Source organism: Lactuca virosa, chromosome 2 (genome assembly GCF_052849685.1).
Source record: "Lactuca virosa cultivar CGN04683 chromosome 2, Lactuca_virosa_CGN04683_v6, whole genome shotgun sequence".
Classification (NCBI taxonomy): domain Eukaryota; kingdom Viridiplantae; phylum Streptophyta; class Magnoliopsida; order Asterales; family Asteraceae; genus Lactuca; species Lactuca virosa.
This window is the reverse complement of record NC_136427.1, coordinates 116,315,931-116,334,047: the sequence shown is the minus strand read 5'-3', so window position 1 is coordinate 116,334,047 and position 18,117 is coordinate 116,315,931.

Below are 18,117 nucleotides of genomic sequence, written 5' to 3'. Positions count from 1 at the left end.
AAGATATTAAGTTTAATATGGTCAAAACAGTCCGTGAATGGAACCAAACTTTCCTGATGAAAGCTGATGTTTGAGTTTAGTTAAGTATTTGGTATTATAACTTGTATTCTCCCCCCTAAAACTTGAAGAAAACATGAAAATGTGGGGGTATGAACTCACCTTGAGTTATTCCCTGAGATGAAGGTGGAAGAAGAAAGGTTTCCAAGTCAAGAACACTTGGGAGATACTTGAAGATTCGAAGATCCTAAGCACAAATATGATGATATTTGTATAAGAGATTCATGATTTGAGTGAAGGAGTGTAGAGTATTCAAATGTAGGATGAATATACTTACCAAGACTGAAGTGAAAAGCTCAAGAATAGCCTTGAAATCTCGAGTTCTAGAGAGGTAAAGTGAGAGAGAGTGGTGTTTGCTTTTTGGTGAGAGAGAGTGAGTAAAGTGGAAGGAGATATGAGAGCGTCCAGCTTTTGATGAAGCTATACAGCTGGAGGAGGGGTGTTAAAGGACAAATAGTTGACTAGGTAGGGAGGAATAGTGACTGAGGGTTGTCCTATGAGGGTATGGGTGTTAACTTGTGTCATACTCTAGAAGCGAAGGGTAGTTCGGTCCGATGGGACCTTCGGGTTCGGTTCTTGTGGAGGTCTCGGTCCATGGCAGTTTCGGTCCTCATGAGTTCGGTTCTTAAGCTAGTCTCGGTTCTAATGAGAGGTTCGGTTCCTTAATAGGGTTCGGCTCCTTAAGAGGGTTCGGCTCTTTAAAGTTGTTTTTCGCATAAACTTCCGTTTTCGAGTTGTTTTCGACTAAATTAAGGGTCAGGATGCCCCGAGTGATTATAAAAAGTTGAGAGAGATTTGGGAGAGATTTCACATACTTAGAGAGATTTGGGAGAGATTTCACATACTTGGAGAGATTTGGGAGAGATTTCATATTCTTGGAGAGATTTCACATACTTGGAGAGATTTGGGAGAGATTTCACATACTTAGAGAGATTTGGGAGAGATTTCATATACTTAGAGAGATGTGGGAGAGATTTCACATAATTGGAGAGATTTGGGAGAGATTTCATATTCTTGGAGAGATTTCACATACTTGGAGAGATTTGGGAGAGATTTCACATACTTGGAGAGATTTGGGAGAGATTTCATATTCTTGGAGAGATTTCACATACTTAGAGAGATTTGGGAGAGATTTCACATACTTGGAGAGATTTAGGAGAGATTTCATATTCATGGAGAGATTTCACATACTTAGAGAGATTTGAGAGAGATTTGAGATAGAGAGAGATAGAGCGAGAGAGGTTTGAGAGAGACTTCGTTTGTGACCTTTTTGGATGTTTAGCTTCGCTATGCAAGGTTTATAAACCTCGTTAAGCCTTGTTATGAATGTTATACGCCCCCGTGGGGTACGGGATAGTGTTTTACCAAGTAGTCTCATCACTTACCCTGATTAGGGTTTGAGAATTCTGAACATATGAATTTTTTTCAAGTGATAACTTCTTATTAAAACAACGAGTTGTACAGTAGTAACATAATATAAACCCTAATATACAAGGTTAATTGAGTTGACCGGTTTGACTTGTTGACTTTATTTAACTTTGACTTGACCAGAATTTGACGGTTGTCACAATAACTGCAACAGGAAATGGCGCACTGCTCGATTCTGTAAGGCACCGGCGCGACCAATCACCCTAGTTCCTGGAGTCGGTGTGGGCCAGGCGTGTTATGGGTGTGGTGAAGCGGGGCACTACAAGAGAGATTGCCCTAAGGCAAGGAATGATGGCGGCATAGGAAGAGTGCTGGCAATAGGGCAGAACGAGGTAATAGCCGACCCCACGGTGGTTACGGGTACGTTTCTTCTCAACAAAACTTATGCATGCATACTCTTTGATTGTGGTACGGAGAGGAGTTTCGTGAGCCATGAATTCAAACAATTGCTTAAACAAAAATCCCAATCACTCAATAAGATATTTGTAGTAGAAATGGCAAACGGTAAAACAGAAAGTACAAACGATATATACGTAAACTGCACACTAGCTCTAAATGAACACTCATTCCAAATCGATCTAATGACGATCACTATAAGAAGCTTTGATGTCATCATCGGTATGGACTGGTTAAGCCTTCACCATGCCGATATACTTTGTCATGAAAGGGTCGTTCGCCTTAATCTGCCAAATGGCGAAACTCTTATCATTTATGGTGATAAACCCGGTACCAATTTACAAATCATCTCTTGCGTCAAAGCCCAAAAATACCCGCGCAAGGAATACCATGCTTTCCTAGCCCACGTGGTAGATAAGGAAAAAGAAACGAAAGATATCAAAGACATCCCAGAAGTCTGCAATTTCCCCGACGTCTTCCCTGAAGATCTTCCAGGAGTTCCACCAGAACGTCAAGTCGAGTTCAGAATCGACTTGATTCCCGGAGAGAGATGCAGGAACTTTCCAGCCAACTGAACGAACTACTCAATAAAGGAATTCATCAGGCCGAGCTTCTCACCTTGGGGAGCACCAGTCCTATTCGTAAAGAAGAATGATGGATCCTTTCGCATGTGCATCGACTACCGAGAACTAAACAAACTTAGAATCAAGAACCGATATCCCCTACCGCGCATAGACGATCTGTTCGACCAACTCCAAGGAGCAAGCTACTTCTCAAAGATCGATTTAAGATCCGGGTATCATCAGCTGCGAGTCCTGGAAGGAGATGTTCCCAAGACGGCCTTCCAAACTCGTTATGGTCACTACGAGTTTGTAGTGATGCCCTTTGGATTAACAAATGCACCGGCGGTGTTCATGGACTTAATGAACCGAGTATGTCATTCTTTCCTGTACAAATCTGTGATCGTGTTCATAGATGATATACTCATCTATTCGAAGAGTAAAGAAGAATGTAGTCAACACCTCCAGCAGATCTTGGAAACATTAAGGGCAGAGAAGTTATACGCAAAATTCTCAAAGTGCGAATTTTGGATTTGGAAAGTAGATTTCCTTGGTCATGTGGTCAGCAAAGAAGGGATACACGTGGACCCTTCCAAAATCAAGGCAATCGAGAACTGGCCAGCTCCAAGAACTCCAACGAAAATCTGATAATTCTTGGGCCTTGCTGGCTATTACCGAAGATTCATACAAAACTTCTCAAAGATTGCCAAACCACTTACCGCCCTGACTCAGAAGGGTGTAACCTACAACTGGGGAGAAAAGCAAGACACTGCGTTCCAAACACTGAAACAAGCCCTATGCAGTGCACCTATATTATCTTTGCCAGAAGGAACGGAAGACTTTGTGGTCTTCTGCGATGCATCAAACCAAGGTCTTGGATGTGTTCTAATGAAAAGAGGAAAGGTCATCGCATACGCCTTGAGACAACTCAAAACGCACGAAGTCAACTACACTACCCATGACCTCGAACTGGGAGCAGTCGTTTTCACCCTAAAGATCTGGAGGCACTATCTCTACGGCACGAAATGCAGAATCTTCATCGATTATAAGAGCCTTCAGCACATTCTCAACCAAAAAGAACTCAACATGAGACAGAGACGATGGGTTGAACTACTGAGCGATTACGAATGCGAGATTCATTATCATCCGGGAAAAGCTAATGTAGTAGCTGATGCTCTCAGTCGAAAGAAATACTCGGGCCGCCGAGTGAAGTCCTTAACCATGATGATCCATTCACATCTGTCCACGCAAATCAAGGAAGCTCAAATGGAAGCCTTGAAAACAGAAAACGTGGTTGGCGAAGCCTTAAGAGGAATGAATAAAAATCTTGAAGTCAAGGGTGACGGAGTTCGTTACTTCATGAATCGAATCTGGACACCGAAGCTTGGTGAATTCAGAGACATTGTCATGAATGAGGCTCATAAGACTCGATACTATGTGCATCCCGGTTCAGACAAGATGTATTTGTACCTCAAGAAATCGTATTGGTGGCCGAACATGAAAGCCGAAATTGCTGCCTATGTAGGCAAGTGTTTGACTTGCGCCAAAGTCAAAGTAGAGTACCACAAGCCCTCAGGATTGTTGCAACAACCTGAAATACCCGAGTGGAAGTGGGAGCGGATAACAATGGATTTCATAACCAAGTTACCCAAAACAGCGGGCGGACTTGACACCATCTGGGTGATCGTCGATAGATTAACCAAATCCGCGCACTTCCTACCAATAAAGGAAACTGACAAGATGGAGAAACTAGCTCGAACATACATCAAAGAGATTGTGCGACTGCATGGTGTACCAATATCCATTATCTCCGACAGAGATAGTAGATTCACCTCACGGTTCTGGCAGTCACTACAAAAATCTCTAGGGACGAGAATAGACATGAGTACCGCTTACCATCCACAACCGACAGTCAGGGTGAGAGGACCATTCAAACTTTGGAAGATATGCTAAGAGCTTGTGTGATCGATTTTGGTAGGGCATGGGATACCCATTTACCACTAGTCGAGTTCTCGTACAACAATAGCTATCACACTAGCATCAAGGTTGCTCCATTCGAAACCCTCTATGGCCGCAAGTGCAGATCACCTCTGTGCAGGGCTGAAGTGGGTGACACGCAACTAGCTAGAGGACAAGTACCTGACAGCACTCTCACAGGCCCGGAAATCATAAGAGAAACAACCGAGAGGATTGCCCAAATCTAGGAACGACTAAAAGCTTCAAGAGACAGACAAAAGAGTTATGCGGACAACAGACGGAAGCCCTTGGAATTTCAGGTTGGGGACCGGGTACTACTGAAGGTCTCACCCTGGAAGGGATTAATACGTTTTGGAAAACGTGGGAAACTAAATCGAAGGTATATCGGACCATTCGAGATCCTTGCCAGGATCGGCCCGGTAGCATACAAGCTTCGATTACCGCAGGAACTCAATAACGTACACCATACCTTTCATGTGTCAAACTTAAAGAAGTGTTTGTCCGATGAGACCCTCGTCATCCCTCTGGACGAAATCGAAATCAACGAGAGTCTCCACTTTGTAGAGGAACCGGTAGAAATCATGGATATGGAAATTAAAAGAACAAAACAAAGTCGCATACCCATTGTGAAGGTCCGCTGGAATGCAAAGCGAGGACCTGAATACACCTGGGAGCGCGAAGATCAGATGAAACAAAAATACCCACATCTTTTCCCTAACCCATAAATACTTACCTTAAAATAAATTTCGGGACAAAATTCTCTCTAACGGGGGGATGATGTGACAACCCGATATTTCAAGTCAATGTAATGACCTAAGTCAAGTATTGTAATCTACTTTTGATATAATAAAAATAGTTTCAAAAATGAAGTGTTCAAAAATCTCAATTAGGGATGTACCAAGTGATAGATATCGTAACGAGGTTTTCAGAAATATAAAGAACACAAAAATCTGAGTTATAACGAAGAAGTTATGACCAATCGAAAATCCGCAGCAAAACCGGTAAAACACTGTTAAGCATAAAATGCAAAATTCCAATAAAATACTTTTTAGCCTAAAGTATCTAAATGAAAGTTGTAGATATCATTAAACCGTAAACATACATAAAAAGAGCATCCAAATCTGACTTCGTATGAGGAAGTTATGATTTTTCTAAGTTTCGGAATAGCGGTAGACAGCTAAAAACTCGAAAAAGAGATCGAGCAATATTTAGCCGATGCAACCTAAACGAGAATTGAAGATCTCGACAATAGTAGTACAACGGTAAAAAGACAGACGAAAACGGACATCGGATGAAGAAGTTATGGATTTTTAACGGACTTTTCCAGTCCCGGCCTGTTAAAAATATATAATATTAAAAATAACGTCAAAAGTAGCCGACAAAGTCTAAACGAGAGTTGTAGAGTATATTCTCACCTTCGCGTTCATATAAATAACGCCGAAAACGGAGCTCGTACGCGAAAGTTACGGAATTTCAAAGATGGGGGCACAAACTTCGAGGCTGGTCTGAAGGGAACGCCATGTGTTCCCTAAGGAACGCCCCGCGTTCGCACAGAACCAAGTCCCATTGCCATCCAATCCGAGGTTCGTAAGCAGTGACGCACTAGGCTCCGGAACGCGCTGCGTACGAGGGAACGCCCCGCGTTCGGGAACGCCCCGCGTTCAAGACCTCTTCCAGCACTATAAAAAGGATGCGAGGGTTTCGACTTTTAGTTGCAAATTTACCACCTTCTCTCCCAAATCTCATACTTCTACCCTCTCGAGACTATCCCGACATCCCGGTTACGTATCCAAGCTCTGACGAAGGTCCGAAGGTCCAAAACTCCCGAGAACTTTTCCACTTTCCGGTCGAAGTGTTGCCCGAGAAAAGTCTCGTTTTCTTCAAATCATCACCCTTTCCAGGTGAGTTCATACCCCTATATTTTCACGTTTTTACTATATTTTAGGGGGAGAATACAAGTGATACGCAAGAAAAACTTATGTTAAAATGCATCGTTACATACAGTTTCAAATGCTTTATCTACATTTTGTGTATAAATGTTAAATAAGTAAAATAACGTTATTACAAATGTTATACTTTACATGCAAAGTTGGTAGCACACTAAGGTTTATCATTCAAATGAAACACACTTTTGAAAAACTATAATAGGTATTTACGAGATATTCATGATATTTTACACTCTATGAACACTATAGAAAGGAAATACTTACATTTACAAGAAAAATGGACTTTTCATACGTATATCTATTTGATACAAACTTTTGTGAGACATTTAACTTCACGTACTTTCAAGTACGCATTTCAAGTCCTGTGTTATAAACCATAATCTCCTGTAGGGAGAGCGTGATACTTGTGTATAGATCTATACGGGATTGACAATCCCGCACCTAAACTGTTAGCTACAGTTGGACCCGGCAGGTCTGGGGTGACAAACGTCATATCATTTCAACGCCTGAAGAACGTTGTTACAGGCAGTCTGGGTCATTAGCACGGTTATAAAACTCACATGAAGTATTAAAATATTTTGATTTACGAGGCTATTATGCGCCTTAGTGATTATATATCTACATATAAATCTACTTACACTGCTTTAGGTGTGGATATAACTTATGCATTTCGGGTTTTTGGAAATTTTAAAACTACTACACATTTATGGAAAATATTGGATTTTCTAAGAAACAAACATAGTTATTTTTACAGAAAGGCATAAAATTCTAATACAAAAACGCTTATGAACTCACCAACTTAATTGTTGACACTTTTTCAAAACTACTTGTATTTCTCAGGGATTCAGTAATACAGGTAAACAACAGCTTTTGGGGAAGGGACGCTAAGGCGTCAATTTCAAACTTAATATATCATCATAATGTACTTTCTTTTGAAACATGTAATACTATCAACAATGTAACTTTTTAAATTATATTTATGATGGTTGTGTTTGCTTTCTTTACTATTTACTCAACTGTTATGATACTACATGAAGTCATCCGCCCTCGAACGATTCCGCCGTTCTAGTTTGGGGGTGTGACATTAACAGATGATTAAAACGATTGAATGTTTGATCCGTTTTTTCATCAGACTTTTGAACAAAGGCTCCAAACTCAAACAGAAGCAACGTCTGCACGGAGTGTTCCAAATCGGCGTCGCTTGAATAAAGCTCTTTTAACCTGTCTCATATCTCTTTTGTTGTCTCAAATGCACTCACCAAACGAAAAGTGTTTGGAGGAAGAGAAAACCTTATTATTCTCATCGCCTTGATGTTACTTAACAGCTTATCCTTCTCATCTTGAGGAACATTTGTGAGTTCAATAGAGAATTGTACCCCGCCTGAGTTTTGATAACCTTCCGGGTTGTTGTGTGCGTAAACGTCTCTTGTGTCATCGCTTGCCCTATTGTTGATCCATGCTCTTCAAGACCTAGAACATAGTCTTCGAAGTGTAAAGCCCAGACTTCATAGTCTTGAGGGAAGAGGATTGGGATCCTTGTAGTAGATTCGATACTACTGGAGAGATTGAAAGATATAGTATGAGGATCTTCGTGATTCATCTTCTCAAGAGTTCACAGAAGCGAATATAGAATCAGATGTGTAATAACGTGAATCGAGATCTAGGTTAAAACAAGAGATCTAGATCTAGAGCCTACAACCGATTGAAGCAGTTGAGACACCAACAATAGATCCAAGAGAAACGATAAACCCTATTTAAAAACTCGATAGAAGAATAGCGAATGAATTACACTATCTCCTGCTCTGATACCAATTGTGGAAACAATAAACAAGATCATTTGATTCTATAGACAATAACGAGAAATGAAAGACAAGAACGAAGATCAAAATAGTGTCAAATGCTTAGATTAACAAAGCTCTAGAAGAGTTCAACGTGAACTTCTCTGTAAGAGCTAGGTAGGGCGACACAATCGTTAACCCTAGAAGGATACATGCATGCACATTAAATAGTCTAACCCTAGCACAGCATAAACACGGATGGACAGACCCAACCCGATAAAATAAGACTATTCTAGTACCATACAATTTGACACAACACTTTTATAAACCAACAATATATGGTCAAACATTGTTCCTTAACCGGACAGTTATAAAAAGACATTTTCAGGTATGGTATGAACTATGCAAGAGGCTTATGTAGTCAAGATGGGATTTGTTCCTCTTATGTGTTAAGAGTTAGATATCTAAGGTGCCCCAAAAGTTGAACACCAAATGAGATTGATAGTGATTCGCATCTCATGTTTAACATGATATCTATAACAAAGGGAAAACTAATAAACTTACCTTATACACCAATTGTAGTTTTGAGCTTTTTTGGGAATTGGGTGTTAACAAATAGCACAAAGTCATATGTTGATGGGGGCAGTGAAATGTTGCTAGACATTTACCACTGTCTATATCAGTCTAATATGAGTCTTGCGTAAGTGGGAGATTGAACGATCTAGTATGCTCAAGAATCATATTAAAGTGATATTATTAATTAACATATGATACTAATGGGTCACACTAACAACAACTTAATACAATTGACTATTTATTAGAAATTGATTTTAATAAATATTTAATAAACTCTTATATTAATTAGAAATTATTTATTTTCATGGAAATATTAATTTTCATTAGCAAATAACATAATATATATCATATGGTATGATTTATTAAGTCATGTACGACATTTTGGACTATAAAGACTCTTTTTTCTATTACCAAAAAGTTAAGGTTTATATTTTATAAAGGAGTTTATAAAATTCACAAACTTTCTATTTCTTTTATTAGTCAAACCCATGACTTCCTATATGCTAGACAAGTTATGGGCTTTTGATTAAACAAATGGAAAGTAAGATATGTCTAAAAGCATGGGGGAACACTTAGAGTTTATGGGACATGGTATGCTTAAAGTACTAAGGACCTAAGGATAAAGAATTAGCTTTATGAAGTGAGAAAATTTTCATGTCGGCAAGCATAATTTCGAAATCCTCTCTATCTCTCTCATTCTCTCTTGCTTTTGAAGATCAAGAGTTCAAGTTACTTGCATTTTTACTCTCTTGAAGTTTATACTTTGGTTATGAACTTCAAGCTTAAGATTTAAGAGTTTTAGACTAGCATCTACATCAAGTTAAGCCATTGTTGGTGTCTCTAAAGTTCGTCATTATTCTTTAACTTCGAAGCCTCCCAAGAGGATCCAAAGAACTACAAAGGTTGTTATTTCTTCATCTTCTTCTTTGGTTGTGTTTAAACCTTTCTACAATTTTCAAGAGGATCCTTGGTGGATATAAACTTGTTTTATGTTTATTTTAATTTTAAAGTGTGTTGTTGCTAAATCTTATGTTTTTTAAACTAATTTTTGAATAAAAACCCAACATAGGATCGATCATGTATGTTATGACATGTATGAACTCAACCTGATGTGACTTATACTTTGAGCATGGTTAGTCGATTTCATGGTAATCCAGGCGGAGCCCATTGGACATCAGTCAAGAATATTCTTAAGTATTTACGAAGAACAAACCATTTGTTCCTAGTTCCCGGCGGAAATGATACGTTAAAAGTGAGTGGTTACAGTGACGCCAACTTTCAAACAAACCGAGACAATTTTTGTTCTCAATCTAGCTAGGTGTTTTTGTTAAATGGTGGAGCGGTGACTTAGAAAAGTTCCAAGCAGTCAACGGTGGCTTATTCTACTTGTGAATCAGAGTACATTGCAGCGAGTAGGGCATCAAAGGAATCAGATTGGTTGAAGAATTTCATCGAAGATCTCGGAGTAGTCCCGATCATTCAAGATCCAATGAAACTCTTCTGTGATAATGAAGGTACGGTTGCTTTGACCAAAGAACCAAAGGATCATGGTAGTTCCAAGCATATTGACAGAAAGTACCGCTACATCATACATAGGGTTGAAGTGATAAGGCCCCGATTCCAGATAAGTTTAACTTTTATTTTTTGAAACATTTTGGGGATGTTATTTAAGATGAGATTATGGCATTCATGTTTGATTTTGGTAATATAGGGTTTATACCGCCAGGTTGCAACTCGTCTTTTATCACATTGATTCCTAAAGTGCAAGATCTAAGGTTGGTGAAAGATTTTGGACCTATTAGTCTGATTGGGGTTTTGTACAAGATCTTTTCAAAAGACAATGACTAACCTGTTGGATTAAGGTGTCTAAGCTAATAACCAGATTGGAATATATTTGTAATCAGTAGAAAAGTCCTTTTGGGGTTGCCCTCCTAACTAGAACTTGGTTAGAATGACATTTATAGAGAGAGGGTGATTTATTGATTTGTTATGATTAATAAATTGCAATATATGATTTGTTAGTATATTATGTGATTAATATATTAATTTGAAATGGTAATTAATTAAGACTTAATCAGAAATTAATCGGAATTAATTTTGGGATTAATTAGAATTAATTGAGAGTGTAAGGGCTAAGCTGTATTTGTTCAATAGTTGAACAAAGGAGAGGTTCCAGAACCTTCCTATAGGGGACGGTTTTGGAGACCCTAATTAGTGTTTCTGGAAGCCTCCATGATGATAAGGAAACTAGATAACCACCCGGATTTGAAATAATAATATTATATGTTCAAATTATGGTTTCTAAGGTTTCCTGAGCTAGTATAAATAGGTCGCTAGGATCTCCTATTTTCGGCTACTCTTCCTCTCAAAAGAATAGTTGATTTTTGCATCCCCCTCCTCTCCTTCGATAGTATTCAGAGGCACTAATCTTTTGGTGCTAGCTTCTCAAGCTCTACAAATGAAGGATTGAAGTGATTTGTTTGCTACAACAAATCTAAGGTATGTAAGCATAATCCATGATTTCGATTATCATAGGGTTCATGTTAGTTTTGTTATTCAAAGTATGTTGCCTTCAAAGTGTTAAAGACATAGATCCTTATAGGTTGCATGTGCCCTTCTTAATTGTTAATTTATTTTCCACATTGCACATGTAGTTATAACCTATAAAATCCATCATAACCATCTAGTTGAGGATATGGAGTCTCTGATCGGTTATAAGCAATCAAATTTCTTGAAGGGTAAAAAAAATTTAGACATGACTTTGTTAATGAACGAAGTGGTGGCGTGGTGTGACAGGTACAAAAAGAAATGCATGATTATGAAATTTGACTTTGAAAAGGCTTATGATTCTATTTCATGGGATTTCCTTTTTTAAAGTTATAAGTCTCATGAGATTTGGGCCGAAGTGGTTGATGTGGATTAAAGTTGGTTTGGTATTTTCATGATCTTCTGTTCTTGTTAATAGGAGTCCCATTGATAAATTCAATATGGAACATGGTCTTAGACAAGGTTATATTTTATCTCTTTTTTCTTTTTCTCTTGATTATGGAGGCTTTGAATGCCACGATGCCTGATGTGGTTGATGCAGGTTTTTTACCCTATTAAAGTGGTGTATAATAGCATCCATGTTTCTCATCTATTATATGAAAATGACACCATTTGTCATGGTAAATGGTCTAGAGAAAATGTGGAAAATTTGATTCAAATCTTGATATGTTTCTATGATGTTTCGGGCCTACGGATTAATTTTCAGAAACTGAAATTACTGAGAGTTAGAGTTCTTGAAGCCAAAGTGCAATCTCTTGCTTCGACTATGGGCTGTGAGGCAAAGAACTTTTCTTTCAAATATCTGGGGCCTGGGGGTGTTGGTTGATCAAAATATGTCTCGAATTGCAAGTTGGGAACCTATTTTTGAAAGGTTCAAGGTTAGATTCTTGGCTCGAAGAACAAAATATGTTTCTTATTTATTATATGAAATGACGCAATTTGTCCTGGTAAATGGTCTAGAGAAAATGTGGAAAACTTGATTCTAATGTTGGTAGGTTTCTATTATATTTCAGGCATATAGATTAATTTTCAGAAACTGAAATTACTGAGAGTTAGAGTTCTTGAAGCCAAAGTGCAATCTCTTTCTTCGGTTATGGGGTGTGAGGCTAAGAACTTTTCTTTCAAATACCTGGGGGTGTTTCTTAGCTTGGAGAACAAAAATGTTACATGTTAGAGGGTGTTACACGATCATCACATCAATGTTGGGCTCTTTATGCATTTTTTTATTGCTCTTTATTAAAATGCATGTTAAAATTGTTGAAAAGCTTGAGGCATATCGTGTCTTTTTTTCTAAAAGAGTTGTCATTTGTGATAAAAGGATTTATTGGGTAAAGTGATCAAATGTTTTGGCTTCCAAACAAGTTGGAGGTTTGGGTATTGGAAGTCTTTTGGCTATTAACAAATCTTTGTTGTGAAAATGGAGACGGATATTCGTTCAAAATCCAGATATGATTTGGGTCCAAGTTATCAAATCTGATAGGTGGTTTTATTGTTGGTACTTGAGGTCTAGTGGTGAAAAGGGTATGGTTTTCTATAGTTGTTGCAGTTGTTAAGCTTCATGATCACCAAATCATCTCTCTGGTTACCTTATAGAAAAAAGTTAGGAATGGAAATAATACTAGATTTTGGAAAAAAAAAGTCTTAATTGGGAATAAGGCTTTACAATTCAAGTTTCCTAGATTGTTTATTCTAGACGTGGATATGAGCTTCTAAATAACAAATAGGCGGGATAATCTTTGTTTGAAATGGCGGTGGAGTAGAGAGTCAGCGCGGGTATAGAGTTGAGAGGGAGTTTGGAGTTAACTCAACTCTCAACTTTGGAGGCCTTGGTAATGAATTAGCAATTTACTCAGATTCCTATATATGGACTTGGGAGTTAGGTATTGGAGGTGATTTCATGATCAAAGAAACTTGTATGGTTATTGATGACTGTATGCTACACCATGTCACATATCACATGCATTGGAATATAGTGGTTCCTATTAAGGTTAATATTTTGTTGGAGGTTACTATTAAACCATCTTCCTGCAAAATATAATCTCTTGTCTCGCGTATTGATGTTCCTAGTCTGATCACATGGCGATGTTGTTGAAAATGTGAATCATGTTTTCTTGGAGTGTGATGTAGCGAAGTAGGTTCTCTCCAAATTGGTAATTTTGTATGACGTGGATTTTTCTAATCTTGGTTCGATGTCTGTCTTTGAAGGTTTTGTTTCTTCTTCTCGTCTTTCGGCAACTCGTAAATTGGCTCTATATGCAATTATCACTACGGCTTGGTGGATCCTTTGGAACTTCCGGAATAAATGTGTTGATAGATATAGATCTAGAAAAGATAGACTTGTTAATGATATTGTTTCTTCTTCTTTTTGTTGGGTGATTCACATGAAGCATAAATTCCACACTAATTGGAACTTATGGCTTCAAAACCCCATTTTAAACATTTTGATGTAATTTCCTCTTTTTTCTCTAGTTACTTGCTAGAGTCTTTTATATGTACAGTCATTTAAAAAGTAAGGATTTTTATTAAAACTATAAGAAATTCCTTAGGAGTAGCACAAATCATCGAAAATTTGAGGGAAGAAAGATTGAGGTGGTATGGACATGTCCAAAGGAGGCCACCATCAAGGACGGTCAGGATGGTCAAGCCAAGTTAAGAGAGGAGGATATTTTAGAAGGAAGTGAGAGGATACTGTGAGACTAGATATGGAGGAACTTACTTTGAGAACATGATCTAATGACTAGCATATTACCTTTGTATGTTCTATTTTATGATCTCTGTTGTTGTTAAATGCATCATGCTCATATGATTTTTTCAATTTTTTTCATGTATATGTTTTATTGCTCATATTAACTTACTCTATCTTTGTTTTGCCTTATGTGCAGGTTCTCAGATTCACTTGCTTGTATTATGATTTACTCAGTTATTTTCTTGTTGCTCTCTTTCACCAGATCTCCTTGTTTGCATCTTCTACGTGTCCTCGTTCTAGCTAAATGTTGGAGGTCATCCTTATGTCCACCAGGAGGCATGACTGCTGACATCCACCTCTCCCCCGTCCTATTCTAATGGGATTCTTGGGATTTGTTGTTGTATTCTAACTTCGGTTATCAATTTCATTAAGATAACAAACAATGCCAATTATAAATTGTTGATTTCTCATACGATTTAACTTTCTTTGCTTATGTGGGTTTTTAAAATATTTTTCTTATTTATATGCTTATTAGTAAACCATGTCACACCATTACCCCCATCGACATTGCCGTGAGAACCCCCTCTGTAACATCCCAAAATTCATGACCAAAAATTTCATTTTTAATTACGTAATTATAAAAGCTAGCAGTCTAAAAACATCAATAGTGTCATCACATGTCATAATCAAAATCAATATCCAAAACATATCATAAGAAAACTACATCAGAGTACAACTCCCAAAGATCTCATGTGCGGAAAATCATAGTGTGATGCGCTGCAATCATGCCGGCTCCTTTCCTTTCGAAGAAGAAGTACCTGAAACCAAAACCAAAAACCGTAAGCACGAAGCTTAGTGAGTTCCCCCATCATACCACATACCATACAATAAACATACTGCCTAGCATATTCGGGTGCTAGCCTACCCCTTCGGTCTCTTTCAACCGATACTGTCTAGCATATCAGGGTGCTGGCCTACCCCTTCGGTCTCTTTCAACCGATAACCGCCTAGCATATCAGGGTGCTGGCCTACCCCTTCGGTCTCTTTCAACCGGTAACTGCCTAGCATATCTGGGTGTTGGCCTACTCCTTCGGTCTCTTTCAACCGGTTATGGGGTCTATTTCACCCCTACCACTACCACATAATATCCTAGCATATAAGCACATAAATCACATACTACCTAGAATATCTAGGTGCTGGCCTACCCCTTCGGTCTCTTTCAACCGGTTACGAGGTCTATTTCACCCCTACCACTACAACGTAATAACTTAGCATACAAGCACATAATATCAACAGATAGTGGCATACCAGAAAATTATCACAAAAACAATCATCTCTACTGTAAACAACTACTAGTGGGCCGACATTGGTGCCTTCGACCCACTCATACCGGGAAGGTAACTCACCTCGAAAACTGGAAGTAACCGAATAGTCCCCGACTCCGAATATCAACCCAACTCAATGCCCTACACATAAAAGATTTCCTTGATTACTCTTTCATACTCATAATCCCCTTAACGGTCAGCTTTGGTCCAAGTCAAAGTCAACGCTCCGAGTTGACTCAACTCGTCGAGTTTGCCCTTCGACTCGTCGAGTTTTCATAAATCACAGAATCATGATATTGCGATCCAACTCATCGAGTTATCTTCCAACTCGACGAGTTTCCATAGCTCACAGAATCGCGATATCCCGGGTCGACTCGTCGAGTTTTCTCCCAACTCGCCGAGTTCGTCATTTACAACAAAATCGGGAAACTTCTAATCAACTCGTTGAGTTCCTTTATGAACTCGTCGAGTTCTTCAGTCTGTTAATCCTTCTTAATGCATTAAGCCATTATTCTTCAGATCTACATCCTATACTCCAAATCTAGACTGGAAATGCCTCTAGGAGGGTAAAGTTTCCAACTTTACCCATTAATACCCTTCATAATGAGATTAAGCTCAAACCCTAACCCAAAAAGTCCAAAGTCTTCATCCAAAGACCACCGAAACTACAAGATAGACCATGAGGTCATAGATCTGGACTCTAGGGACCAAAAGATCACGTAAAGTCTTAAACTGTATCCACATGCATGGCCATTTAGAGCTTGAAGGATCAAAATGATGGTCTAACGGTTGCATGGGACTTCCATGGCCGTAAAGTTAGCACCTTTATGCCATGAAAACCCCTCAAGACCCTAATTCTGAAGTGTTAACCATTTGGGACGTCCAACTCCCAAGGACCATGATATTTGGGCCAAAACCAAGCAAAATAACCCCAAAAGAAGATCTAAACAACTACAAGGCAAGGTTCAAGCTTTATACTAGAAAAGGGTTGTGGATGAGGCAAGGATTTTGGATCTATGTAACGCCCGGTTCCTGGTACGTAAATTAAATAAGAATTTTTGCACTTTTACTCTGGGACTCGACGAGTTGGAGGCCCCAACTCGTCGAGTGGAGACTAAATTTGGACGCATGTGGAAGAATCTACTCGCGAGTCGGAAGCCCCGACTCGACGAGTAGACCTGTCTGGATGAAACCCTAAATTTGAGGGTTTTCACCCTATTTAAACACATTAAGTGGCCTCCACTCCAGCCTCCGTCACCCTCAAACCCCATTCTCAAAACCCTAATCAGTTGTGAGTGTTCTTGAGCTATTTTGGTGCCATTTTTGGTGATTTGAAGCTTAGAGAAGGAAGGAAAGGCTTGGAGGTTCAAGAAGAAGGCAGTAGATCCAAAGTCTTGGTTGCATTTCCAGCTTGTTTGAGTTAAAAAGCTTCAACTTTGACTTCCCATTTGTTAGACCTTCTTTAGGGCTTGAATCTTGTCATTTTTGGGGCATTTCTAAGTCACCTTCAGGTTTAGAGCGTAATGTAGAGTGTTGACTTCAGATCTTGAACCTTGGAGGGTTCTCATGGCATAAAGGTGCCAACTTTATTGCTATAAGAGTCCCATGCACCATATAAACCTCTTTTTAGGCCCATTTGAGCTAAATACCCCATGCATGAACGTCAAGTTTGTAACTTTACGTATAATATGGACCCTAGGAGGTCAGATCTATGTTTTGAATGCATTAAGCTAGACTGAAGTCGACTGAATAGTTTTGGACATAGAGGGACTCGGCGAGTTCATTTCCCCCAAACCTCTTCTGATAATGGGCAATGTGTTGAGCTGGAAGAACACTCAGCCTGTTGGGTTCATTGTGGGCCTGAAGATCATGGAACTCGGCGAGTTCAAGACTAAGTCCCAACTGCATGAAGACGAACTCGACGAGTTCATAAGGAACTCGGCGAGTCCAGGACTAGACGTGCCTTCTTGCATTAAGAAGGACTCGATGAGTTCAAGGATGAACTCGGCGAGTCAGTGGTAGAAAGTCCCGACCTTGTATGAAGGAGAACTCGGCAAGTTCTTGAAAGACTCGACGAGTAGGGTCAAAGCTTTTAGTGTTCTAAGGACTATGGAACTCGGCGAGTTGAGTCAACCAGATGTTGACTTTGACCCAGAGTTGACTTTGACCAAGGTGTTGACCTTGACTTTGACTTTGACATGAGTTGACCATGAAATGGTAATTAAGGAAGATTGTTATGTGTAGGAATTGAAAGGAGTTGATCTCGGCAGCGAGGACAATTCGGACACTTCACGACACTGAGGTGAGTTACCTTCCAGTAGAAGTGGCTCTAAGGCACCAAGGCCGGCCCACCAGTAAGAGATTATAGTAGAGATGATTGTCTTTGTGATAATTATCTGGTATGTTGCTATCTGTTATGATTATGTGCTAGAATGCTAAATGTGTTAGTAGTAGTAGGGGCGGAACAGCCCCCAGTTACCAGTTGAAAGATACCGAAGGGCTAGACAACACCCATGCATGCCTAGATATATGTTCATGAGATGCTATTATGTGGTAGTGGTAGGGGTGAAATAATCCCCCGTTACCGGTTGAAAGATACTGACTGGGAGGTTAGCTCCCGGCTACCGGTTGAAAGATACCGAAGGGGAGGTTAGCTCCTGGTTACCAGTTGTAAGATACCGAAGGGGAGGTTAGCTCCTGACTACCGGTTGAAAGATACCGAAGGGGAGTCCAGCTCCCAGTCATGCCGCTTAGATACCGATTGAAAGATACCGAGGGACAGGCCTTATGTGGTATGTGGTATGATGGGGGAACTCACTAAGCTTTGTGCTTACAGTTTTC